Source organism: Periophthalmus magnuspinnatus, chromosome 7, assembly GCF_009829125.3.
Source record: "Periophthalmus magnuspinnatus isolate fPerMag1 chromosome 7, fPerMag1.2.pri, whole genome shotgun sequence".
Classification (NCBI taxonomy): Eukaryota; Metazoa; Chordata; class Actinopteri; order Gobiiformes; family Gobiidae; genus Periophthalmus; species Periophthalmus magnuspinnatus.
Window position 1 is genome coordinate 11,826,494 of NC_047132.1, and position 26,480 is coordinate 11,852,973.

General features: G+C 40.9%; 1 protein-coding gene across 1 annotated transcript in view; it reads left to right on the forward strand.

Moving 5' to 3' along the window:
- The first annotated feature begins 1,461 nt into the window (after window positions 1-1,461).
- The window catches only part of LOC117374057 (neural cell adhesion molecule L1.1-like), a 64,966-nt gene continuing 39,947 nt past the window's right edge, over window positions 1,462-26,480 (forward strand). Inside the window, exon 1 of the mRNA XM_055223230.1 lies at window positions 1,462-1,601. The gene's annotated coding sequence lies outside the window, so the exon portion shown is untranslated. The remainder of the gene's footprint in view (window positions 1,602-26,480) is intronic.

The following is a 26,480-nucleotide window of genomic DNA, read 5'->3' on the forward strand; positions in this document are numbered from 1 at the left end:
AGAAGAAAGCAAAAACATGAATGAAAGAAGGTAAAGAAAAGACAGAAAGAGAGAGGAGATGGGTGGAGAGATAGGTAAGGGATGAGAGAGGAGAAAAGAAGAGTAAAGAAAAAAGCAGAGTGAGAGAGAGAGGAGATGAGGGGTACAGGATGAGGGAGAGAAAAGGAGGAAAGAATGAGAGACAGACAGAATCTAGAGAAGGACAGAAGAGAGGTGAGAGAAAACGAGAGAGACATATAAAAGAGGGAGATAGAGACAGAGGGAGGAAAAAAGAGAGAGAGGTAAAAATAGAGGGGAGGGGGGAGCAGTGAGGAGGTAGAACATGGGAGGGGCCAGAGTCCTCGGGGGATACACTATAAAAAAGGACAGCACTGTGAGTAAAAACGGCTCCAATTCACAAAAGGACAATTATAAATATAAAACTTATTTCAGTGTTGTTTCTTTTATCAAGCCTCATTTTTGGATTTGAATGAGATGAAAGAGATTTTTAACCCAGATATTGATACTAAAAAGTCCCATTCACAGGACAGAAATGAACCTTTCCTGAATATCTTTAGAATGATCTTGAGCTGTATCTTTCACAAGTATAAGACACATAGACTAGTGTACACCATGGACCACTATGAACCTACTGGACACTGAGGGATTACACAGATATAAGACACATGGGAAAAGAAAACAAAGTACAAACATTTAATGTGGAAAATTACATTGTATTGTCTAAAGAAAGAGTGTTTTGTATTATCATCCTTTGTATCAAAATCAAGTTTAAAATTTTAGTATTGTGACAGCACTAATATCTGAACTAGATCAAGACTCCATTGTAATTGGCTATTGAAGAAATAATTATTTGAAAATTACATTTACTACTACTACTTTTTTTTCAAGAGCTTTTGTCATCCCTGTATGTTTAAGTAAGTATAATAGCGATCTGTCCGGGGCCCTATTCAGACCCTCCTAAGGTTTAGCTGTATGATTCTGTACAAGGCTCCGCCCACAAGCCTACGTCACACATGCTCCCACATGACAATTCTTTATAAATATAGAAAAACATGATACAAAACTGTATACTACAACTTCTCAAAGCTGATGTGATTTGCAGTAGTTTCATTAGAAAACAAAACTGAAGCTTATAAAACGAATGTAGCATTTTAAAAAGAATAATCTAATAATCTAATGTAATGATCTATATATGTTATGTGTTAACAGTTAATACCCCACAGAAGTAGAATACCTCCTCTTTAATACCCCACAAAAATAAAATACCCCTTCTTTGAGCTAAATTCATTCTCGTAGATTCATTTTTTTTGCAGTGTGCTCAGGGAGACAAGGAGAGAGAGACTGATGTCATCTCTTTTGGGGCGACCAATCAGAGGAGAGCGTGGAACAGAGGTGGGCGGGGCTAGAGTCAGGGTGTGTTTTGTGCCACTGCAGCATCATCAGAGCAAGAAAAGAAATCAACCCAAAAGGCCTAACAAGCAGAGGAGATAGGAGCTAGGACGCAGCGTGAGGACGCAGCCAAGGGAGCGAGGAGACAGAAAGGATCCTACAAGAAAGAAGGCGAGAACGAAGGAGGAGAGGAGAGAGGGAAGACCCAAGAGGTAAGGAAAACAATGGGGTTTCTCCTCTGCATGCTGCTGTGTGTCACTGGGCTGGGACAGATACAACATGGCTATAGTGAACTAGGACTAAACCAGGACTTAACCAGAACTAACCCAGGACTAAACTAGGACTAAACCAGGACTAAACCAGGGCTAAACCAGGGCTAAACCAGGGCTAAACCAGGACTAAACCAGGACTAAACCAGGACTAAACTAGGCCTAACTATAACATGGCTATTGTAGGGATGAACCAGGACTAAAATAGTATTAAAACAGGACCAAACCAGAACTAAACCAGGACTGAAATGGGACAAAAACATGACTAAACCAGGTCTAAACTTGGACCAAATCAGGACTAAGTAAGATCTAAACCAAGGTTAAATACACCATGGCTGTAGTAGGGGGAACCACGACTAAACAATGTATAAACCAGGACTAAACTGGGAAGGTCTAAATTTGTACTCAACCAAGTCTAAATGAGGACTAAATAAAAAAGACAGTAGAGTAAATAAACCAGAGCTTCAAATCAGGGTTAAACTAGGACTATAACAACTCTTGACCAGGATGAAAACTAAACCAAACCACAGGGTTTAAACCAGGTCTAAACCAGGCCTAAACCAGGTCTAAATCAGGCCTAAACCAGGTCTAACTTAAGGCTAACCCAGGGCTAAATAGGCGTCAGATAAGGTGGTCTAAACTAGATCCAATTTAGGACTATGCCAGGACTATACTGGGACAAGACCTGGTTCAAACTGAGGTTAACTAAGGTCTAAACCAGGTCTAAACCAGGTCTAAACCAGGTCTAAACCAGGTCTAAACCAGATCTAAACCAAGTCTAAACCAGGTCTAAACCAGGCACAGACAGAGTGGGAACCAGGGGGGTTTAATGATGATCTCTTACATAATCGCAGGCATCAACTGCTCAGCTGTTTATGCTGTCTGAAATGCCAACCATAATCGTCCGCTCCTGTCTGCTCCTCTGTCTCTGCTCCTCTGGCTCTGCTCCTCTGGCTCTGCTCCTCTGGCTTTGCTCCTCTGTCTCTGCTCCTCTGACTCTGCTCCTCTGTCTCTGCTCCTCTGGCTCTGCTCCTCTGGCTCTGCTCCTGTCTGCTCCTGTCTGTCTGGGAGTTAGCCTTATTACCATATAAGCTAATGCATTATCATAAGAAATCGGACTGAGCCATTTAACAAACACACACACCACTTTTTTACAGAGCCTAAAATGAAAATGATTGTGAATTTTCTATGTAAAATGCAAGTTTTTATTTTTATTTTTTTAATTTCATTAACATTTTAGAATTTAAAGTCTCTGCACCAAAATTGTGAATAAAAATGCCTCAAAAACACCTCTATATTCAAGAGAATATGTTGCCAGATATTACACTTGGTGTGCCACATAAATTTGAATTTAAACCCAAACTTCATTCATAATTTCCTCTGGTCAACGTAGAAAAATTCCACTTTTTGATCCTCTCTTCAGTCTCCAGCTGTATGTTTGTATAAATATTGAATGAACGCCGCACTATAAAACATCACTGTTTTAAATTATTCACTGGGCAGAGGCTCGACCTCAGAGAGCAAACTAGGTATAAATGGAGCTATCAGATCTAATCTAGACTAAACAAGGACAAAATCAGGATTAAACCAGGATTGAACTAGGACTAAACCAGGACAAAACACAAGATAGTGCTAGTTTTAAATCATGACTAAATCAATAAGGAGTGGGACTATACCAGGCTACTGCCACAAATACAGTATCTGAATTCAGTAGTTAAACTAAACCAGGACTAAACCAGGACTAAACCAGGACTAAACCAGGAGCAAACTAGGACTAAACCAGCCCAAAACCAGAACTAAAATCAGAGCTAAATAAGTATGCACTAAGAATCAAGACTAAACCAGGACTCCTCTATGAGGTTAAACTGGGACTGTGCACCACTAAACCAGGTCTAAACCCAAAGTAAACTCAGACTAAACCAGAACTAAACCAGAACTAAACCAGGACTAAATTATGGGGTTACCGGGACTGTGCAGAACTAAACCAGGTCTATTCACAGACTAAAGCAGGACTAAACCAGGCTGGGGTGAGGTGAGGCTTGGGTGTGTATCTAAACCAGGTCTAAATCAGGACAACACCTGGACTAAACAGAGACTAAACCAGGACTAATTTACAGGTATGTTCTAATCTTAACAAGGACTAGACTAGGACTAAACCACTGTGCAGAACTAAACCAGGTCTAATCTGGAATAAACCAGGACTAAAATATGACTAAACCAGGACTAGACCAAGACTAGACCAGAGACAGAACTAAACAAAGAATAAGGACTAAACCAGGACTTAAATACAAGTGGACCAAACTATGGACTTAAACCAGGACTGTGCAGGGCTAAAACAGGTCTAACCCGGGGTCTTTTTCTGCTGTGTTAGTTTTAAATCTTATTGTCCTCTGTCTGTCCCTGTTTGTTTACTCCTGAATTCCAACTTTAGTTCTTGGCAACATCATTAGGTTCAGACAATGACATACCTCAGGCTGGACTCTAGGGGCTGCTCTCTGTGACAACGGTCAAAGTATGTTTTAAGTTGACCTGCAACAGAACAAGCAGAAAAAGAGAGAGCAGAAGAGAGAGGAGGGGAGGGAGAGAGGAGCAAGGGAGGGAGCGAGAGAAAGAGAGAGAGAGAGGAAGGATGGAGCTAATAAGAGGGACAGAGATAATGAGAGGGAGGTGAGAGAGAGAGAAAGAGAGAGAGGGCCACAGAAAGAGAGGGAGGACATAATAGGATAGAGAGAGAGAGGTGAGAGGGAGAAGGGAGAGGGGATAAGGAGGGAGTGAAAAAGAGGGAGAGAGATGAGAGACACAAAGAGAGAGAGAACGTGAGAGACGGGGTGAAAAGAGGAGTAGGGGAGATAGAAAGAGAACTAGAGAGACAGAAGGAGTGAAAGAAAGGAAGAAAGAAAGGAAGGGGAGAGAAAGGGACAGTGAGAGAGAAAGAGGAAAGAGAGAGGGAGAGGGGAGAAGGAGAGAGAGAAATAAGGAGAAAGAGGACAGATGGGGATGAGATATGACAAAAGAGAAAGAAAGTCTGAGAAAGAGAAAAAGAGAGAACAGAGACCACAGAGAAAGAGAGATAGAAGGGAAGGAAGGAGACAAAAAGGAGAGAAAGCAGGGAGAGGGGGAAAAATGGAAGGAGCGATAGGACAGAAAATGAAAGAGAAACAGTGAGAGTTTGTGGTTGGTGAATAATTTGGTTTAAATTTATTTGTGATTGTAACACTGAAAAAATCAGCCAAAGCGTCTTTTGGCTGCACCAAATGTTCCAGTGTTTTGTTTTTAATCTAATGAGGCATTAAAATGGAGGACATTTTATTTGCTCTGCATCAGATCTTGTCTGGGAAATCCAGACTGATATCTCTCTGTATTTTAATACAGAGGGAGCTCAGTCTGGTCCCCACTCCCTCTAACACATCTCAAGCCACAATCAAACATGATCATCCAATCAGATTTGTTTAATTCAGAGACAAATGTGAAACGAAGGAGCTCAATGGTCACACATCATTTGAACAAAATCACATTTCCCTCTCCTCAGATGAACAGAGTTTAGTTCTTCGCTCATTGATTCTGCAGAAATCTGCCATATTTTTCAGTTGTCTGTGATATTTTTTTCCTTTATTTTTTCCTCATAAGAGGCCATATTTGTTTTGATACAGACAAACCATGTGTGTCTCTGATTGGCTAATCCACAGCCACGGTCACAGCCTGACCAGACATCTTTGTAAAGTATTGAAGGAGTGTATGTTCTTGATCCCAGGAAGTAGCACAGTAACTTCTCTTATATAATAATACTGTATGATACTATGCTACATTTGGAGAGCTGTATTCATTAATTTTCTGTTTACTTCACCTTATTTTGGGAAGCTGCCATCATCATTGGGGTTGTATTATTTTGCCTGGGGCTGCAGATCTTAACAGCAAGTGCATTCTGTCCAGACCCCAAAGCTGTTTTAAAGCCTCCAGAGAGTCAACCTACTTTATATCAGATTGTAGTTAAAATGTATGGGATTCCTGCTGAATCGGAAGTGCCACCACAAAGAAAACGCCACTTGGAGCATTTAGAGGTAAAAGTGGGCGGGGCCGAATAAGGTCAAGACCATCAGAACTAACTGGCTGCAGAAAATCATAGCAACAATGGGCTGTAGGCATTTACACCCCAAACAAAAGGAGTAAAACCATGTTCTATTTACTCCTGCATTTATTGCAATCACCCCAATTCACCAAACAAACATACCACTGCACTGAGCTACGACCCTAGAGTAACTGTTCACCAGCTGTTTAGAATTCACCGAAAAGGACAACATGCTGTTTTATTATTTCATATTTTATGTTGTTTTCAAAAGGTCTGATTATTAAAAATTACACATCCCTGTATTCCATTTTATATTATGACTAGAGTGGCAAGGAAAATCATGAATGGACTGAAAAATCTGATACTAATCGATAATAAAATGAGTATCGAAACTAAAAACTCATCTGACCAATTATCGATACTAAAAAAGTCCCATTCACAGGGCAGAAATTAACCTTTCCTGAATATCTTTAGAATATCTTGAGCTGTATCAGTGCTACCATTTAATGTTGAAAATCACATTCTATTGGCTAAAGAAAGAATTGGTATCGTAATCGGTATTGAGTATCTATTCCTTAGTATCAAAATCAAGTTTGAAGTTATAGTATTGTGACAACTAGTTTAGACCTCAAACATGTTCTGAAATGCATGGGATTCTTGTATTAGTTTATCAGTTCAGATTTCAATTTTCTCTCAGATTTTCTCTCCTAGACAACATAATCTAATCCTGTATCTTGTCAGAAAAATCGCAATAGAACAACATTTCCCTCATTATAAAAATACTACAATGTTGCCAAGGTAACCCATTAAAATGAGTTTGAACATAAGGCGAGTGCAGTCGAGAGACAGGAGGGGTAACCACTCGGCCGCCCATCCGTACAGCGTGATGACAGAACGACATGTGACTGAGGTCCCATAACGAGCCTCTGTATAAACCTCCCGAGCAGCACGTCCTCCTCAATTGCGCTTTTATGCAGTGAATTCTTTAAAAGTGACAGTTCCTCTTATCTTTGCTCAGCTTTGATAATGACAACAGATGTAGTTTCCCCCCATTTACAAATCTACGTCTGTCTTATCTAGAACAACAGTGGGATTTCAAATGTTTGTCATGTATGGAGTGTATATACCGGTATGCAGAGATGATGCCAGGGTTAATCAAATTTACAATTACAGATGGCATAATAGAAGAACCACAAGCAAACAGAACTTATTTAAAGGTCCAAAACTGACTCTTGTTTCAGCCATGTTATAATGCTGTTAGCTCCTCACAAACAGACCTGGAGTTGCGTTTTTTTTCATTCACGCATGTTTGAGTAACTCTTTACTATGTACATTTCCAAATCTGCTGCGTTCCAAACAGGAAGTGAGCATGGGCGTGTTTCCAGCTTTGTCGACTCTGGATCCAATTCACTTTGAAAAACTGTGGCCCCTCTCTCTGTAACTGCTGCTGTCAGACTCGTCATTTTGGTCTTAAAATGTTTGTATAACCCACTGTACATGACGCTTGCGTTTTTATTTTGCTATTGTGTCTGTAAATCAAGATATGAACTTTAACAACAGACAAATCATGCACTTTCTTTCCCCAAGTTTGCTCCCGTTATTAGCAACAGGCTTGATTGACAGCATTGCTAAGCGGAAGGGGGCGTTACCTTCAAAAGCCTGGCTTTAGATTGGCTCTTTGGTTGCTATGATACTCACGGGCGGAACTGGGCTCCAAGTCTGCCCCTATAACTGCTAACCTTGGTGAGTTTCATTTGACTGGAGCCAAACGCTGTAGGTGACGTCACACTCACTTAGTCCACTTCTTTATACAGTTTATGGTCCAGTGTCTCTCATAGACTTCCAGTGTGCGGTGCATTGACTGGAGTGGACAGGACTAGCCTGAGTTTCCAAGGGTCAGGGGGAGTTGTTCAGTGTACAATCGGATTAGCCTGACCGCTGCTTCCTCCTCTCATCTGTCTGTGTCTCTGGTCTCTTACAGAGCTGCCTCTCACGGCAAAAAAACAGCACAAAGACATGAGTTAAAATGACTTCACCAGGACTGTTGATCTCTAGATTTGTATTAGTCAATTAATCGTTTGATTTAGATTATAAGGACTTATATGGAACAACAACAGAAAGGAGAAAGGAGTGGGTGACCGAAGATTTGGTCTTTTTTGGTATTTATATGTAAAAAGTCAGATTAAACTCATGATTCACAAGTTTAATCTGTTTTTATATGAATTCATTGTTTCATAGTACGTTTTTCTGTATAAAGTAGTATAGTAGTTTTGGCATGAATTCTTGTGAGTGCAGTATGTATCAGACACATGGAGATGCATAATAGTTTTGAGAGCTTTTTGGCCCCTTTTTAGTCAGTAGCACATGGCTTTTTAGTCCACAACAAGAATTTTAGTTGAATACAGCCCCACAATTCAGAAATACTTAGAATTAGCTTGATCTCTTCAAAATTCTTTAAAATTCTTCAACCCAAGACTCCTAGCTTTGTACTAGATTTTTTTTCCTTTTAAGTAAAATAAGGTTTGCCCCAGTATGGATATATTTCATTGTTAATTGTGTGAAAGTAGTGAAAAGTGCTTATAAACCCATCATGGTGAATAATTAGGATGTTCTGAATGCGTAAGGTAAGTGAGGAGTAACTTTAGACCACTGCAAACTGTTTAAAATGAGCGAGGTCTGATCAGATAGATCAGATCAAACAAAATACATTGAAAGAGTCATAATAATTTCTACACACAAGTTGAAATTTGCGGGTGACATTTATAGAACTGATTCGAGTGATTCATTTGAAACCTAAAACCGCAGCGTTGCTAGATTGTCCCCTGACCTTTAGATGGTTGGGTTTGGTGATGCTCACAGCCTGCCCTTGTTCGCCTGTAGCCTTTTCAGAATGAGATCTTTGTCTTCACACACCAGAGGAATGCCATGTCTGCTTCCTCTGTTCCTCACGCTGCAAAGAAGAACAGACACAAGAGTTAATCATTACTCGAGTTTATTAAAGTTCATTTTTGGGGAGCACAGCCTGCACTGCACAGCAAAAGGATCCCTGCTTTGACTCACATCCTGAACCTACCTATACTTAAGGAAACAAGTAGATGGATCAGTCAAGCCACGTTACAGGTGAGATCTATGGACAGACTGTACATGGAAGTGGATTAAGTGAGTGTGACATCACCCACAGCATTCAGGTTATCTATGTCCATTTATATATACAGTCTATGGTGGAGAGGCAACATCACTCACACTAAGAACGCAAGTTTTTCCAAAGTGTTATTGAGTAATAAGTTTGATGGCATATTGCAGAACAATAATGTGGCGAAATAACATCTCCATGGAGACAAGCAGCTTATGAAGCCCCCACCAGACAAGTTACTGAGTGCACTTTTAATCAAAAATCTAAATTAATATTCTGCATTCAAGTTATTTTAGCTCATCTAGTAGCCCAAACCAGGCATGCAAGAAATAAGAACCTCAAACGCAAAAGTCACTGTAGATGTAGATTTTGATACTAAGAAATAGACTCGATACTAATACTGATACTACGATGATAATAAACAAAAAAACACTTTCTTTAGACAAGAGAATACGATTTTCCACATTACATGGTAGTACTTTGTTTTCTATTCCCATGTGTCCTTATATCTGTGTACTCCCTCAGTGTCCAGTAGGTTCATAGTGGTCCATACTAGTCTATGTGTCTTATACTTGTTCTGGTTCGGGAAAGGTTCATTCCTGTCCTGTGAATGTGACATTTTAGTATCAATACCTGCTCAAATGAGTATCTAGCTTCCATACAAGTTTTAGTATGAATTAGTATCTGATTTTGACAGCCCTATCATCTGCACGTTCTTTTTTACAGTGTACAGATGTGTTGCTAATGTGTGTGTGTGTGTGTATGTGTGTGCTTGTGTGTGGGGGGTGTGTGTGCGTGTGGGGGTGTGTGCGCGTGTGTGCGTGTAGAGAGGAGTATCTATTAGGCAGATTAGTGGCTGGACTAGAGCCCGGGCAGAGCTTTTGGGTTAATCTCTTCAGAAACAGCTAATCTAACTTCAATGGTTTACACACATGTGGCAGAGGAGAGGAGCACTCAAGGGAGCACCCACATAAAGGCAGTGAGCACCCACACTGAGGTGACAGGGGTATTGGAAAGTGAAAGTGAAAGGATTGTAAGGAAGTAAATGGTAAATTGTGAATGTATACACTGCCAGTCAAAGGTCTGGACACACCCTCTCTTTCAGCGTTTTTTAAATTATTATTATTATTATTTTTTTTTTTTTACTACTTTCTACATTTTGTATACACACAGAAGACATCAAATTCATGAAGTAATTTATGGAATTATATAACAAAGAAAAAAGTTAAATAACTAAATATTTTTGACAAAGCAAAGGGTGGCTACTTTGAGGATTTAAATACAAAATATATGTATTTACTTTTTTGTCTTCTGTCTTCTGTGTGTATATGAAATGTATAAAGTAGTAAATATAAAACACTGAATTAGAGGGTGTGTCCAACATTTTGATAGGTATTTTTTAGTAGTTTTTTATAACCCAGTTTCATAACAGTACTGATCTGTGTCCTGGACTAAACCAGGACTAAACTAGGTCTAAACCAGGACTAAACCAGGACTAAACTTGGTCTAAACCAGGACTAAACCAGGACTAAACTAGGTCTAAACCAGGACTAAACCAGGACTAAACTAGGTCTAAACCAGGACTAAACCAGGACTAAACTAGGTCTAAACCAGGACTAAACCAGGACTAAACCAGGACTGAACCAGAACTAAACCAGGACTAAACCAAGACTAAACCAAGACTAAACCAGAACTAAACCAGGACTAAACTAATGCTAAATAACAACTAAACAAGGAATAATCATAATCTAATCTAATAAATGCTGTGGACTAAATCAGAACTAAACCAGGGCTACTGTCTAGGACTGGGTTTTAAATCAGATCTAAACCAGTCTAAGGACAGAGGGACAGAGAGGAGAGGGGACATGGGGACATACTGAGGACCTCCAGACACACAGTGACTTTGGCCTGTTTTTCTGAAGCTCATTAATTCAGACAGAGACGATTTTATCTCTCATAAACAGTTTTTAACAGCTACTCAAATGTCAATGCACGAGAACAGAGCATGTACAGAGGAATACAGAAGAATACTGAGGGATACAGAGAGATACAAAGGAATACAGAGGGATACAGAGGGATATAGACAGATACAGAGGATATATAGAAGATACATATTAGTGTTGTCACAATACTAAAATACTAAAATGACTAAAAGAATGTGATTTTCCACATTAAATGGTAGCACTTTGTTTTCTATTCCCATGTGTCCTTATATCTGTGTACTCCCTCAGTCTCCAGTAAGTTCATAGTGGTCCATGGGTGTGTACTAGTCTATGTGTCTTATACTTGATCTGATGCAGCTCAAGATCATTATCAAGCTATTCAGGAAAGGTTCATTTCTGTCCTATGAATGGCTTTTTTTTTCGCATTGATACCTGCTCAAATAAGTATATAGTATTTTTAGTATTGATTAATATTGGATTCTCAATACTGTTGGCAACCAGGTTTAGTTCTGGTGATGCAGTCAACTTTCTGACAATTTAAAACAATGTATTTTTTAGTCAAACCGCTCAAATAAAACAGTTTAAAATATAAAGGATCAGCACCTTCACTGCTTTAGCCTGCCAAGAGGCCCAAGAGTTCACACACTAGTACTGTTCACACCTTTGTCTGGATTTATTGAAATCTTTGAGGCTGGATATTAATCGTTATGCAAATCAATGTGGTCCCCAGTATTCAGATGTAAATACTAGTTTAATGTAATGATTGGTTTGGCCTGTGCTGAGAGGAGATGTGCTCATTACGATGCTTCAGTCGGATTAGTCACAGATGAGAACACGTTATAGATTAACTCTGGAGCTGGATTTTGGCTGATAAACCCACTTACACATCTCTGAGCCTGACCGTTAGACTGGTCACTGTGAACGCGGATTAGACAGACATAATGATTCGATTTTGCATTGGATTTTCATTTAAACAGTTTGTTTGCTTTCCGAATCTGGCAAAACGATATTGACAAATTAGAAAACAAAAGTAAGATGGGGCGACTGTTGCTCAGTTGGTCGTGGCAAGGCAAGTTTATTTGTATAGCACAATTCATACATAAAGTAATTCAAAGTGCTTTACAGAATAAGAAAGACATTAAAACACACAAATCAAAGCATAAATAATCACAAATTATCACCATAAAATTAACATTAAAACAGAAAAGTGCAGAAGTGTGTCGATTCAAGGTTCCATAGGTTTAGTCCTAGTTTAGTCCTGATGCAGACTTGGTTTGGTCCTGTTCTTTTCCTGGTTTGGTTCTGGTTTAGTTTTTTTCACCTTAATAACATATATAAATCTCTTTTGGAGGCAGATTAGTGGTAATTGCAGTATTCTGTATCGGTGAACCCGTTTCCCTGCAGAGCCCTGAGTCACACAGCTGTCATATGTTACACTGGATCTCTCTGTATCCATCTCTATTACACTATTGAAAGTATCGAAAATCAGATACTAATCAATACTAAAACTAGCATCGATATTAGATACTCATTTGAGCAGGTATTGATACTAAAAAGTCACATTCACAAGACAGAAATGAACCTTTCTTGAACAGAATAAACCATGTCTGACAAAATTAGGACTAAACCACATCTAAACCAGGACTAAACCTGGTCCAAACCAGGACGAAACCAGAACTAAACCAGATCTAAACCAGAATTAAAGCAGGTCTAATGCTTCCTGGTGCTGTACTGATCACAGTCTGAGCTCCATCTGTCTCTTTCACTAATGAGTTCTGTGTCACTGCGTCGTGTGATTCTGGAGTTTAAATTTATTTAAAAAACCTCTCAAAAAGAACAAGAGAAAACAAACGACAAGGAACTGCTTTAAAAAAGAGAGAAAGAATGGGGGGCGGGGGTAGAGAGAGGAGAGAGAAAAGGAGGGATGGGAGAGAGGGGGAGAGAAAAAAGGGGCAGAGAAAGGAGCGACGAAAGGGAGGTGGTGTTTCATATTTAACGAATCAAGAAGAAAAAACAACACTGAGCAACAAGGAAGTGTCTCAAGAAGAGAGAGAGGGAGTGTAAAAAAGAGGGGGAGCAGAGAGAGAGGGAGCGAGTGTGAGAAAGAGAGGGAGGAGAGAGAGAGTGAGAGACAGTGACAGAGAGGAGCGAGAAAAAAGAGTGAGAGTGTGAGAAAGAGAGGGATGGGAGAGAAAATGACGGTGAGAAAGGGAAAAGGGAAAAGAAAAAGGAGACAGAAAAGCAGGAAGAGGGGGTAAAGAGAGATGAAGGAGAGCAAAAAGGATGGAGAGGAAATGGCAGGCAGGTGGGGACGACACAAAGCCCAAAAGTGTCAGGAAGAGAACTCTGCACAAACGTATCTCAAAAGAGTCAGATGTAAAATATATTTGAGACTCTGAATGTTGCTCTGAGCCGCTCTGACGAGGCTCGTGTGTTTGGAGAATAGCTCCTGATTAACTCACTTGTTTTAACACATGGAATATCAATAAGATTCATTTCTCATTTCAGTCTTAATGAGCTGCTTTAGAACAAACTGCAGAAGAGATCAGACTTGATGGAGATGAACTAGATCAGGACTAAAACAGATCTAAACCAGGACTTAACAGGGTCTAAACCAGTTCTAAACCAGGACTAAGTCTAAACCTAGGCTAATTCAAGGCTAAACCAAGACTAAACCAGGACCAAATCAGAACTAAACTAAGCCTAAACCTGGTCTAAGCCAAGACTAAAAACGAGACTACAAAACAGAACTAAACTAAGGTCTAAAATAAGACTAACCCAGGTCTAAACTATAACTAAACTAAGTGTAAACTAGGACTTAACCACAACTGTATCAGGTCTAACCCAAAACTAAACCAGGTCTAAATCAGAACTTCCAAGTGTTGGGAGTGGCAGTGAATGATACGATGAACTAAACCCGGTCTAAACCAGATCTAAACCAGGATTAAATTAGAACTAAATCAGGCTGAAACCAGGCCTAACCCAGAACTGTCTAAACTAGAACTAAACCAGGTCTAAAACAGGACTTCCAAGTGTTGGGAGTGGCAGTGAGTGAAAAGTAGGTCTAAATAAGGTCTAACTCAGAAATGAACCAGGCCTAGACCAGGTCTAAAGCAGGACTTCTGAGTGCAGGGAGTGGCAGCGAGGAGAGGATGGAGCGGGGGATGGGGGAAGGGAGGGGTGCGTGGGGGATGGGGCAGAGGCAGCGGTTTCCATGGAGACCAGAGAGGGATGCTCCAGTGACGAGACTCAAATATCCCTGTGTCAGATTCCCTCCCGTTTGCCTATATCCCTGTGAGTCAGATGCCCTCCCATCCTCCTAAATATCCCTGTGAGTCAGATGCCCTCCCATCCTCCTAAATATACCTGTGAGTCAGATGCCCTCCCATCCTCCTAAATATCCCTGTGAGTCAGATGCCCTCCCATCCTCCTAAATATACCTGTGAGTCAGATGCCCTCCCATCCTCCTAAATATCCCTGTGAGTCAGATGCCCTCCCATCCTCCTAAATATCCCTGAGTCAGATGCCCTCCCATCCTCCTATATCCCTGTGAGTCAGATGCCCTCCCATCCTCCTAAATATCCCTGAGTCAGATGCCCTCCCGTTTTCCTATATACCCATGTATGCCCTCCCATCCTCTTATATCCTTGTGTGTCAGAGGCCCTTCCATCCTCCCATACTGTGCATTTCATTTGCTCTGTATTAGGACTTTTGTTTTGTATATTTATTATAAAATATAAACCGGATTGAGGAAACTGCTCTGTCAGACAGAGTGTTCAGTCTGTTCACTCTCACACTACACACATGAAATAATGTGATGAGCAGGAAACAAATCTGTTTACAGGCAAATACTTCCTGGAGTGAATGGAGAGAAGAAGAGAGAGGAGAGAAGTGAGACCAAAAGAGGAGAGAGGGAGATATAAAGAGAAAGATAAAGAGATAGAGGAGAGAGACAAAGAAAGAGAAAGAGAAAGGAGAGAGAGGGGGGTGAGGGAGAGAAGAGAGGTGAGTAAAGGACAGTCCTTGTAAAGGACAAGAGGAACCGATGAACGAGAGGAGAGAGATACAAAGAACTAAACAGAGGAGAGAGGGAGAGTTAGAGAGAGGAAGGGAGAGAGAGAGGAAGGGTGAAGAAGGGTTAGGAGAGTACAGGAGCAGCCGGAAAGAGGAGTTGATGGAGAGAGGGAGAGAAAGCAAGAGACAGAGGATAGAGAGATGAGACAGAGGGCGGAGAAAGGAGGGGTGAGGTGAGGACAGGAGTGGCCGGAAAGAGGAGCTGTGATAAAAGGAGGGCGGGGGAGTATTTCAAATAGATAAATAGCTGAAAGTGTATCCTCTCTTGGGGAAAACTGTTTTGTGGGTTTGTATTGACAGAAGATGCTGTTTCTGAAATACATCCACTCTGCTCCAAACTTCTACGAACTTCTAAAAACTTCAAACTGTCAATCACCAAACTTACAGAGAGCCACAGACTGTATATATAAATGGGCATAGCTAACCTGCCAGCTGCTGCTTTCCAAATAGGAAGTTAGCACCGACTCCATCGACTCCAATTCACTTTCTATTGGCAGACTGTCGCCGCTCTCTCTGTAATGGCTGCTGTCAGGATAGTCACTTTGGGCTTAAAATGTTCATATTAATCTGCTCTACATGATAGTCCACTTCTTTATACAATCCATGGTTACGTCATAACGAGCATATAAACATCTACATACATCTACATTTATAGTGATCCAGTCTCACAAATAAAGAGTCAATTAACCTTTTGTCTTTATCTGACCAGAGCACAAAGCCCAAACATTTGACCTGCCCCAACCAACCCCTCCAGGCCTCTATAGGATGTGGTGATGTCATCTAAAAGCGGCTAGCATTAGCATTAGCATTTGGAGGATTAAAAAACCTCCTGAGGCTAAAGGCTTCCCCCATTTCCATGGCGATGTGCTCATCCCAGAGGGCCAGACCTCACCACAGGAAGCTACAGAGAGCAAAATAATGCAGGGATTAAAGTAGGACTGTGCAAATAATCAACTTTTAAAGGTCCTACATTAAGCAAAATTAACTCTTGTGAGGTTTAAGTCACGTTATAATGCTGTTACCTCCTCAAAAACATACCTGGAGTTTTGTTTCATTATACATGTTTGAGTAACCTTTTTACTATTAGCCTGTCTATATCTCCAAAGCTGAAAAAACGCTCTCTTTAACCTTATGATGTCATGAGGCAGTAGTTTTCAAGTTAACAGCTCCTTTTACCTTAAGTCCAGTAGAAATAGGAAATTCCAGGGCTGAAATCATTCGAATGATTCTAGTGAAGGTGTGTGGAGTTTAAAAACACAGTGAGCACTTCCTGTATTACCACATGACATCAGAAGGAGGAACATTGTATTGTGTTAAGTTTGTGTGTTAAACATGTGTGAATGAAACAAAACCCAACTCCAGGTCTGTTTATGATGAGGAAACAACATTATACACATGTGGACAAAATTGTTGGTACCCTTCAGTTAATCAAAGAAAAACTCACAAAGGTCACAGAAATAACTTGAATCTGACAAAAGTAATAATAAATAAAAATTCTATGAAATTTAACCAATGAAAGTCAGATATTGTTTTTCAAATATGATTCAAAAGAATGATTTAAAAAAATAAACCCATGAAAGAAGCCTGGACAAAAATGATGGTACCCCTAGAAAAGACTGAAAATAATGTGACCAAAGGGACATGTTAATCCAAGGTGTGTCCACTAATTATCATCACAGGTGTCTACAATCTTGTAATCAGTCAGTGGGCCTGTATACAGGGCTACAGGTCGTCAATGTGCTGTTTGGTGACATGGTGTGTACCACACTCAACATGGAGGAAGCAAAGGAAAGAGTTGTCTCAGGAGATTAGAAAGAAAATTATAGACAAACATGTTAAAGGTAAAGACTATAAGATGATCTCCAAGCAGCTTGATGTTCCTGTGACTACAGTTGCACATATTATTCAGAAATTAATGATCCATGGGACTGTAGGCAACCTCCCTGGACGTGGCCACAGGAGGAAAATTGATGACAAATCAAAGAGACAGATAATATGAATGGTAATAAAAGAGCCCAGAAAAACTTCTAAAGAGTTTAAAGGTGAACTTCAAGCTTAAGGAACATCAGTGTCAGATCACACCATCCGTCACTGTTTGAGCCAAAGGGGATTTAATGGGAGACAACCAAGGAGGATGCCATTGTGAAAACAAATCATAAAAAAGACAGATTAGAATTTGCCAAACTACATGTTGACAAGCCACAAAGCTTCTAGGAGAATGTCCTATGGACAAATGAGAAAAAATTTTAACTTTTTGCCAAGGCACATCAGCTCTATGTTCACAGATGGAAAAATGAAGCATATCAAGAAAAGAACAATGTCCCTACTGTGAAACATGGAGGAGGCTCTGTTATGTTCTGGGGCTGTTTTGCTGCATCTGGCACAGGGTCTTGAATCTGTGCAGAGTACAATGAAATCTCAAGACTATCAAGGAATTCTAGAGAGAAATGTGCTGCCAGTGTCAGAAAGCTTGGTCTCAGTTGCAGGTCCTGGGTCTTGCAACAGGACAATGACCCAAAACACACAGCTAAAAACACCCGAGAATGGCTAAGAGGAAAACACTGGACTAAAGTGGCCTTCTATGAGCCCTGACCTAAATCCTATTGAGCATCTTTGGAAGGAGCTGAAACATCTGGAAAAGGCACCGTACAAACCTGAGACAACTGGAGCAGTTTGCTCATGAGTGGGACAAAGTACCTGCTGAGAGGTGTAGAAGACTCATTGACAGTTACATGAATAGTTTGATTGCAGTGATTGCCTCAAAAGGTTGTGCAACAAAATATAAGTTAAGGGTACCATGATTTTTTCCAGGCCTGTTTCATGAGTTTATTTTTTTTTAAATAATTCTGTTGAAGCATGGTTGAAAAGCAGTGTTAAATTTTATAGCATTTTTATTTATTATTGCTTTTGTCAGATTCAAGTTATTTCTGTGACCATTGTGAGTTTTTCTTTCATTAACCGACAGGTACCAACAATTCTGTCCATGTGTGTAACATAGATCAGAAAACAGCATAATATGAGTCCTTTAATAATGAGTAAATCCATAGTTCATGGGGCCTTCTTGGACTGGTGGAACAGGCAGATTATTCTCGGTACGCATTCTAATCCTCTCAGATATTTGCCGGAGCCAAAAATACGTCCTGTATCTTTTACTCCAGAAATCAATATAAAGAGAGGTAGTTTAAAGAGGGACAGATGAGGCCCTGAGGTGAAGACTGTGAGGAGCTATGGAGCCTGCAGTATCTGGATGAAAACAGAAACATGAAGCACACACAGAGGCAGCGATGGTGGGCTCAGACACAGGGAGGGCAAGCTGTGTGTGGGCGAGGAAGAGAGTCTCTGTGAGAATAGACAGAGCTTTTACTATGAATCTGACAAAACAAACTCACTGGAACAAGCCATATCCATGGGTTACAGTATAAAGACAAACAAGAGAGGTTTCTATAGCAATTAACAAGCAAAATTAAATCAAACCAGGAGAAATCGTATAGGAATCATAACAAGAGTAAGCTAGGGTTGAGCCAGGACTAAACCAGGACAGAGCCAGGACTAAACCAGGAAAAAACTGAACCGAGTGGAGGGAGGAGCAGCTGTGATGGGATGGACTAAACCAGGACTGTGCCAGGATTAAACCAGGAATAAACTTGGTCTGAACCAGGTCTAAACCCGGTCTAAAGTAGGTCTAAACCCAGTCTAAACCAGGCCTCAGATTGTCAGTGAGGGCGTGGTGTTTATATCATGTTGTGTATTGATTGACAGTGTATAGGTGTGTGGGTTTCTCCGTTGTTCACTACAGCAGGAGGCCTTCTACTATAACAGGAATATAAGCCGGATTACTCAAATTAGATTCATGAACAAACGTATTACACGAGGATTATGTGTCGGTGTCATTTACATATTTATCACCTCATTTGTCTCAGTATTTATTCTCTATAAACAGACACCTTCAAACATTAAGAAGCATTTATTTGAACAGGACTAAATTATAGTGGATCATTATAAGTCATTTCCTTATGTTTTTGATATTGTCACATCATTTCATTAACATGTTTTATTGCATTTTCAATTCAACTCTCTGTAACGGTCTAAACCAGAACTAAATCAGGTCTAAACTCAGACCGAACCAGGACTACTGTAAAGCAGAACTAAACTAGGATTAAACCTGGTCTAAACCAGAAATAAATCAGGACTCAACCAGGACTCAACCAGGAGTAATCATGGACTAAATCAGGACTAAATCAGGTCTAAAGGCATACTAAACTGGGACCAAACTAGAACTAAACCAGGACTAAAACCAGGTCTAAACACGGACTAATCCAGGACTAAATCGATTGATTCCCGCTCTGACCAAGTTCTGTTGTTGAGTCCTTAGGCAAGACACTTCACCCACATTGCCAACAATGAATGTGGTGTGTGAGTGTCGGTGGTGGGAGGGGCTGATGGTGCAGACTGGCAGTCTCACTTCCGTCAGTCTGACCCAGGGCGGTTTGTAGTCTCCCATCTGCACTAAGTCACTTCCCCTACAGAGTGCTATCATAACACAATCAGTGTGCATCCCACTAATGTGAAACTACTGTACATCACATCAGGTTTGTCAAGTTGTAGTAAAATTTTGTATCGTGCTTTTGTATATTTATGGAGAATTGTCATGTGGGAGCATGGGTGACGTAGGCTTGTGAGCAGAGCCTTGCACAGAATCTTACAGCTAAACCCTAAGCTAAACATGCATGAATGAATCTAAAACCTCTGCATGGTTGGATGAGGGAACAATGTTAGAACATGGTAAAAAGCTCCAAGAAGGTGATTTTGCATAATACCCCCTCTTGAATAGTTTTAAATTGGTCTCTAGATCTGATGCTATCGTTATTTCAAAAGGACACGACTGAAATAACTCATTATAAGATAAAAAAAAGTAGTAGATTTGAAATAAAAATGTTGAACATTTCCTGCCATAACACTGTGACATCTATAATGAGGAATAATAATATAATGGTTACCTCCTGACCTCCCAGCCGGCTCTATGGAGGGGAGGGGGTTGGTTGCCGGGCGGGTGAGTGGGTGGGTTGTTGGGGGCGGATTGGCAGTCGGTGGAGCATTTGAATTTGAATGGAGCTGTGGCACCTTGGGAGCTCAGGATGGAGTCTGAGCCAAACCAACTGGAAAGAAAAGCACATTTACAAGAGGCAAACACAGAACAATATATACTATGTACACATACGTACACATATGTGTACACACACGTGCGCGCACACATACACACACACAGCTACACAGTCATGAGGGGAGGACTATCTGACAGTGTTCGAACCTAAACCAGGTTTAAATCAGGTCTGAACCAGGATTAAAGCAGGGCTAAACCAGGACTAAACCAGGACTAAACCAGGACTAAACCAGGACTAAACCAGGACTAAAGTCGGACTAAACCAGGCCTAAACACATACTAAGCTAGGACTAAACCAAGTTTCAACCAGGCCTAAACCAGGACTAAACCAGGTCAGTATGTAGATTCACATTTAGAGGAGACAGCCAATCCTCTGTCAGTAAAAGCATGTGGCTTGGAGCAAATGGGGAAACTTTGGAGGAACAAATTTGACACATTATTACTTTCAAATGTCAATCATTAAGTCAATCTTGTTTATTTTCAAGAAATTAGGAACTTGAATTCAGTTTTAGCACATAGACTCTTTACATGAATCTGTATACAGTCTATGGACAAGACAAAGGAGGGGGGGTCTGCGGATGTGAGGATGTGAGGAGAGGGAGGGAAAAAGAGAAAGAGGAGAGGGGAGAGAAAGAGAGACAGAGGAGAAGAGGGTCGGCGGATGTGCGGATGTAAGGAGAGGGAGGTAAAGAGAGGAAAAGCGGTAGAGAGAGAGGAGGGTCTGTGGATGTGAGTAGAGGGAGGTAAAAAGACAGCGCGAGGGGGGGGGGGGGGTAGAGAGAGTGGAGTGGCAGAGAGGGGGAAGAGGAGAGGAGGGGGGGGTCTGTGGATTTAAGGGGAGGGTCTGTGGCCTCCTGTTTCTATTGACTTATTCATTTAGACACAACTCCTCTGGGAACCAAAGGTCTGCTTAGGACAAAGGCTGAAGTGGATCGGCACGTGGCGACGGAGAGGGGAGTGAAGGATGAGGAGGGGAGGAAGAGAAGGGAGAGAGAGTTAAAGAGAGAGGAGAGAGGGGAAGGATGAGAAGGGGAGACAGGGAGAGAGAGGAGGAACTGCAAGAGAGAGAGGAGGAGAGAACGGAGAGAACAGAGAACACACTGCAACATATTGAGAGGGGAGAGGGGATGAGAGAGGAGGAAGAGAGGAGAAAAAGAGGAGTGTGACAGATAGCGAGAGGGAAGAGAGTGACATACATTAAGAAGAGAGAGAACAAGTGAAAGAGAGAGGAGAGAGGTAGTGGGAAAAGAGATCGGGAGAAGAGAGAAAAAGGAGGTGAAATAGAGAGAGTGGGAGAAGAGAGAGAAAGAGTGAGAGTAGAAAGAGGAAGTTGGAAGAAGAGAAAATGATAGAGAGAGAGAAATAGAGAGAGAGAGGATGGAGTGGAAGAAGAAATAGGGCAAAGAGAGAACGTGAGAAAGGGGTGGTGAAAGAGAGAGTAGAGTGAGAGGGCAGAGAGCTAGAGAGAAAGAGTGAGAGGACAGAGAGATAGAATGGGAGTAGAGAGAGTGAGGAGAGAGATGAAGGAGAGAGAAATGGTGAGAGGAGAGAGGAAGAGATAGGAAAAAGAGAAAGTGAGTGAAAGGGGTGGTGAAAGAGAGAGAGTAGAGTGGCAGGAGAGAGTGAGAAAGAAAGATTGAGAGGATAGAGAGTGAAAGAGAGAAAGAATGAGAGGAGAGGAGGGGAGGAGAGAGAGGGGAGAGGAGGGAGAAAGCGTGAGAGGAGAGAGAGGCTGGGGGGGGGGCTGTGAGGTCATTATCAGGAACAGGAGGAGCTGACGAAAGAATGAGCAGAACCAGAAAGACTCGTGTGTCATTTCCCGACAGAGACTGAGCCATGAACATGATGAGGCTCTGGTCCATGACACAAGAGCACACGACCTCAGGGACACTGCACTTTGGAAAATACTTAAGAAGAAATACTCAATTGCTTAAGTACTGATACCAGAACAAAAATACTTAACTAAAAATATTACAGTACCTGTTTAAAAATGTAGTGAAAGAGTAAAGAGAAAAAGCATTTCAGGAAGATTTTGAGATCTAATAAAGCTTCAAATGTACTGATTTTGATACAGATTTGTGCAGAATTTTGCTCAGCAGAAAAAAATGAATCAATGACAGTTTTACATCAGTGAAGCGTCAGTTTGTGAAGAAAAGTAGAACACTAAAAGTACACAAATACAGGAAGTAGCATTGAGTTCTAAAACAGAATTCCTCCATCTATTTCATCAGCTGTCATCAATCCATCCAAAATACAGAAATAGTTCACGCATGAGAAAGGCATTTTTCTGACAGTTTAGATCTTCATTTAACTAAATAAAGGTGTAACTATTGTGAAATTCAAACATTTTTAGAGACTTTCCTAAACAAAAAAATCATGTTTGAAAGCTTGCTCAGGCATAATCAGCTATGTGGAATTAATGACCATAAGACCTAGAATTTTATATAAAATCTGTTTCTTAAAATGTATAAACCACCAAGTTATTAAAACATTTCACAGAATATTGCATTTAAAACTGACTTTTTGGACTTAAAACACTAGTTAGCATGTAGCTGGTTAGCCTCCGTGATGCTTTTTAACTCTTAATATTTTTCGAAAAGTCTATGGGAAAAATGAATGAAAAATTTACTTCCAGAACTGAAACGGCCGGTCACAGTTAAGCTTGATACTTCTGCTTATGTCATATCTGTTGTCTGTAAAATTATAACGTTCACCAAAGTTATAAATCTAGGAAAGACTTGGCAAGATTTTCAGTCAAATCTTAAATCTAATGGTGTCAGCTATGTTTTAGAGAGATTAGCTGTCATATGCACAGATTTATTTTATTATATTTTATTATTGTTATTTTGAATGTTTTCTGCTCTCAGTATTTTGCTAACGACATTCCCCCGTTCTCTCCCTGCACATGGTCACTGTTGTTTGACTCTGTGGCGGTTCATTAAAACAACAGAACTGTTCCATATTCATGAGGCTTCAGTGTGATCTATGGTTTTACACACTTTAGGTTTGAATGGTGGGCTGGTTTGGTGGTGCGTTCAATGCCCCTGGGCCATAGCACCGTCAGCATCTGTGTGAGTGGGTGTCAGTGTGGGGATGTGTATTTATGACATTATGGGGACAAAAATCTGTACACAGAAACAGCTCCTCCTTGTCTCTGTGTTTTGTGCTTCTCTTTGATTTTGGGGGAACAGTTAGACCCTTTTTAAACGAGGCTGTTTTTGTCATCTCTGATCTGACACTTTCAGGTGTGTAAAGAAACTAAGTAAAAACATAATTTTTATATTAACATTTTGTTATAAAATAGCTCAGAATGTGTTGATGTCAGTAGTTCTGACAGTTCAACTAAAAATGTGGTAAACTGTGGCACACAAGAATCGAACGAGATCTTCTGGTTGTGAGGCAGGAGTACTAACCACTCTGCCACCATCACACTCATTGACTGTTTGACAGGGACCATAATATATATATTGTTTACATGCTTTTTGCCTTAGTAGAATTTGGACTAACTAAAGGTAAAAGAAGCTGTTAACTTGAAAACAACCACTACATGACATCACAAGGCGGAACAGAACATTTTGACCTTTGGAGATGTAGACAGACTAATAATAAAGGGTTACTCAAATGAAACAAAACACAACTCCAGGTCTGTTTTTGAGGAGGTAACAGCATTATAACATGACTTAAAGCTCACAAGAGTCCATTTTGTGTAATATAGGAGCTTTAAACTTATTATATTTAAACATAAATCCAACATTTGTGACATTTTTGTATAGTAAAAACACACTCCCTCCTGGGCCTGTTCCATGTGAGACGTCGTCAGTTCATTCTACTGCCTGAAAACACAAGTGAGTTCTGCTCCTCCAATTTGGCCTTTGCTTAATCTCCACTTCCTCAAATCCCAATTCTAAATCCCATTCCCATTGTGCAGATCGGAATCTATCAATGAATGAATTTCTCGCTCCGTCGGATCCCATATATCCACCACCCTCACCTCTGCTCTGTTCCTCTGATCAAAGCTACCTCCCTAAACCTACCCCCCTAAACCTACCCCCTTAAACCTACCCTCACCTACCTCACCGAGGGCTGAATGATTTGGGAACATTTCAGAAAATGTTTGTACAGATCTAAACTACAGGGTTAGCAGTTTTTATGTGATTTGCTGTTTGCGTCCATTCAAATTGTGATTTCGATTAAATTGTGATTACTCAGCAGCTCTACCCCCACCTGCCTCAAAGCGGCCAACCACCTGCCCCCCACCTCCCCCTGTACTTAATCTAAAGAGCCAGAGGTCATGAAAACACTGAATAATTTATGCTAAAAATGTCAGACGACGTCTATTTCCCTTTGATAAGGCCAGAACTGTACTATAGTGACGGGACTCTCGGCCAAATTTTATTGGAACCATTCATTTCAAAGAGCCGTTCACAAGACTGGCTTTTTTGTATTTATTTTTATGACTGACGCCAATGTGAGAACTCATTTTAACTACAAACTAATCACTGAGAAATGATCAAGGCGAGTGGGAGTGTGTAATTACGGAAATCTAAACTTGTGTTGCCTGCTCTGCTTCTGTTCTGATTCGTGCGTTGGTTCAGCGTTAATCAAGATACAAATGCATAAAAATGACAAAGAAAAAGATTTGGCGCTTTTAAAAAATGAGACCCAATTCCATTTTTATTGTCCCCGAACAAGGAAGTAATGTGGTGCACTGTTAGCATGCTAGTTGTTGTTAGCATTATTGTGATGGCTCTGGTCTCTGAAAGTTGTAAAAAGTGATTTTAAACTCATTGTGGTGAATCATTAGGATGCCCAGAATGCATAAAGTATTCCCTCTTTCTCTCTTACTCCTCTCTCCCCTCTTTTTCTCTCTCCCTCCCCCTCCTCTCGCTCACTCTCCCTCTCCTCTCTCTCCCCCTCCTCTGTCTTTCCCCCTTCTCTCTCGCTCTCCTTTTCCTCTCTCTCTCCTATCTCCTCCTCCTCTCTCCTCTTCTCTTCCTCTCCTCTGTCTTTCCCCCTCCTCTCTCTCCCTTTTCTCTGTTCCCTCTGCCCCGGGCTGCCAGTGGACAGTCTGCTCTTTAAGTTCCAGGTCAGATCTATGGAGGGGGGAGCTCCAAGCCCTAAGGCTGTTCCTCTGTTGAAATAACACTACATCTCTGCTGTGTCAGTGGTCAGTTAAACTTTACCATCATTTATATTTCAGTGACTTGGCAGGGAGGATTTTTTCAGCTAAAAAAGAATTGTACTATTGATGAAAATGAGTATTTTATTTAATATTGTCACTGTTTCATAATGTCCTGATTTAAGCCTGGGTGAATGTCTGCTTTACTCCTGGTTTAGTTTTAGTTTAAGTCCTGATTCCATCCTGGTTTAAGTCTGATTTAGTCCTCACTTAGTCCTGGTTTAGTTCTGGTTTGATCCTGGTTAAGGTTTAGTCATGAGTCAGTTCCTGGTCCAGTCCTGGTTTAGTCCTGATTTAGGCTTGTTTTAGTCCTGGCTTAGCCTTGGGTTCAAATCCCTGGTTCAGTACCTGGTCTGGTTCTGGTGGTTTTGACCTGATTTAGTCCTTGTTTAGCCCTGGTTTAGTTCTGGTTTAGTTGTAGCTTAGTCCCTGGTTCAGTTCCTGCTCTTGATTCAGTCCTGTTTAGACCTGTTTGAGCCGTGTCTTGGGTCACTTTCACATTGACACTAGTTAGATTGACATAAAAGAGCATTCGCTCTGAGAGCGGTGAGTCTGGGTCTGTCCACTTGAAGCATGTTGCCTTGGAAATAAGTTCTTTGATCAGCTGATGGACTCTCACGTGGCTCATGGTGTTTGGGGTGAATGATGCATGTTGTTTGTGAACAGGACCAACCCGAAAGTAAAGTAAACAAAACTAAATCTACCGCCACTGGGGGGCACTCCACAGAGCCACTTGTGAAAGGAGTCCTGGTCTAGTCCTGGTCTAGTCCTGGTTTAGTCCTGGTTTAGTCCTGGTTTAGTCCTGGTTTAGTCCTGGTTTAGTCCTGATTTAGTCCTGGTTTAATCCTGATTTAGTCCTGATTTAATCCTGATTTAGTCCTGATTTAGTACTGGCTTATTTTACATTTCCATAGACTTTACCAGAGTAAACATTAGTGTAAGTTAATGTATTTGTCATGATCTTGTCTGTGAGTTTTTTGCCTGTTCCTCTCGTCTGCAAACGCCTCCTCTCTGTGTCATTCCATCGTCTCTAATGAAAACAGAAGCATCATGTTTGCTCACAATGGGACAAGAAACACAGGCCCTCCCAGGCAGTTTCCTGATAGCATGAGGTCAAGTACATTTAGCATAGTGCTACCATAATGAACCAAAGGCCCACATTCTCCCTCACATCCTCCACATTAAGACTTAATTAGTTAACGAGGGCTGGCCCCTCCTCCCTCCTCAACCCCCCCTCCACAGCAGGAGCTCATGAATATTTCAATT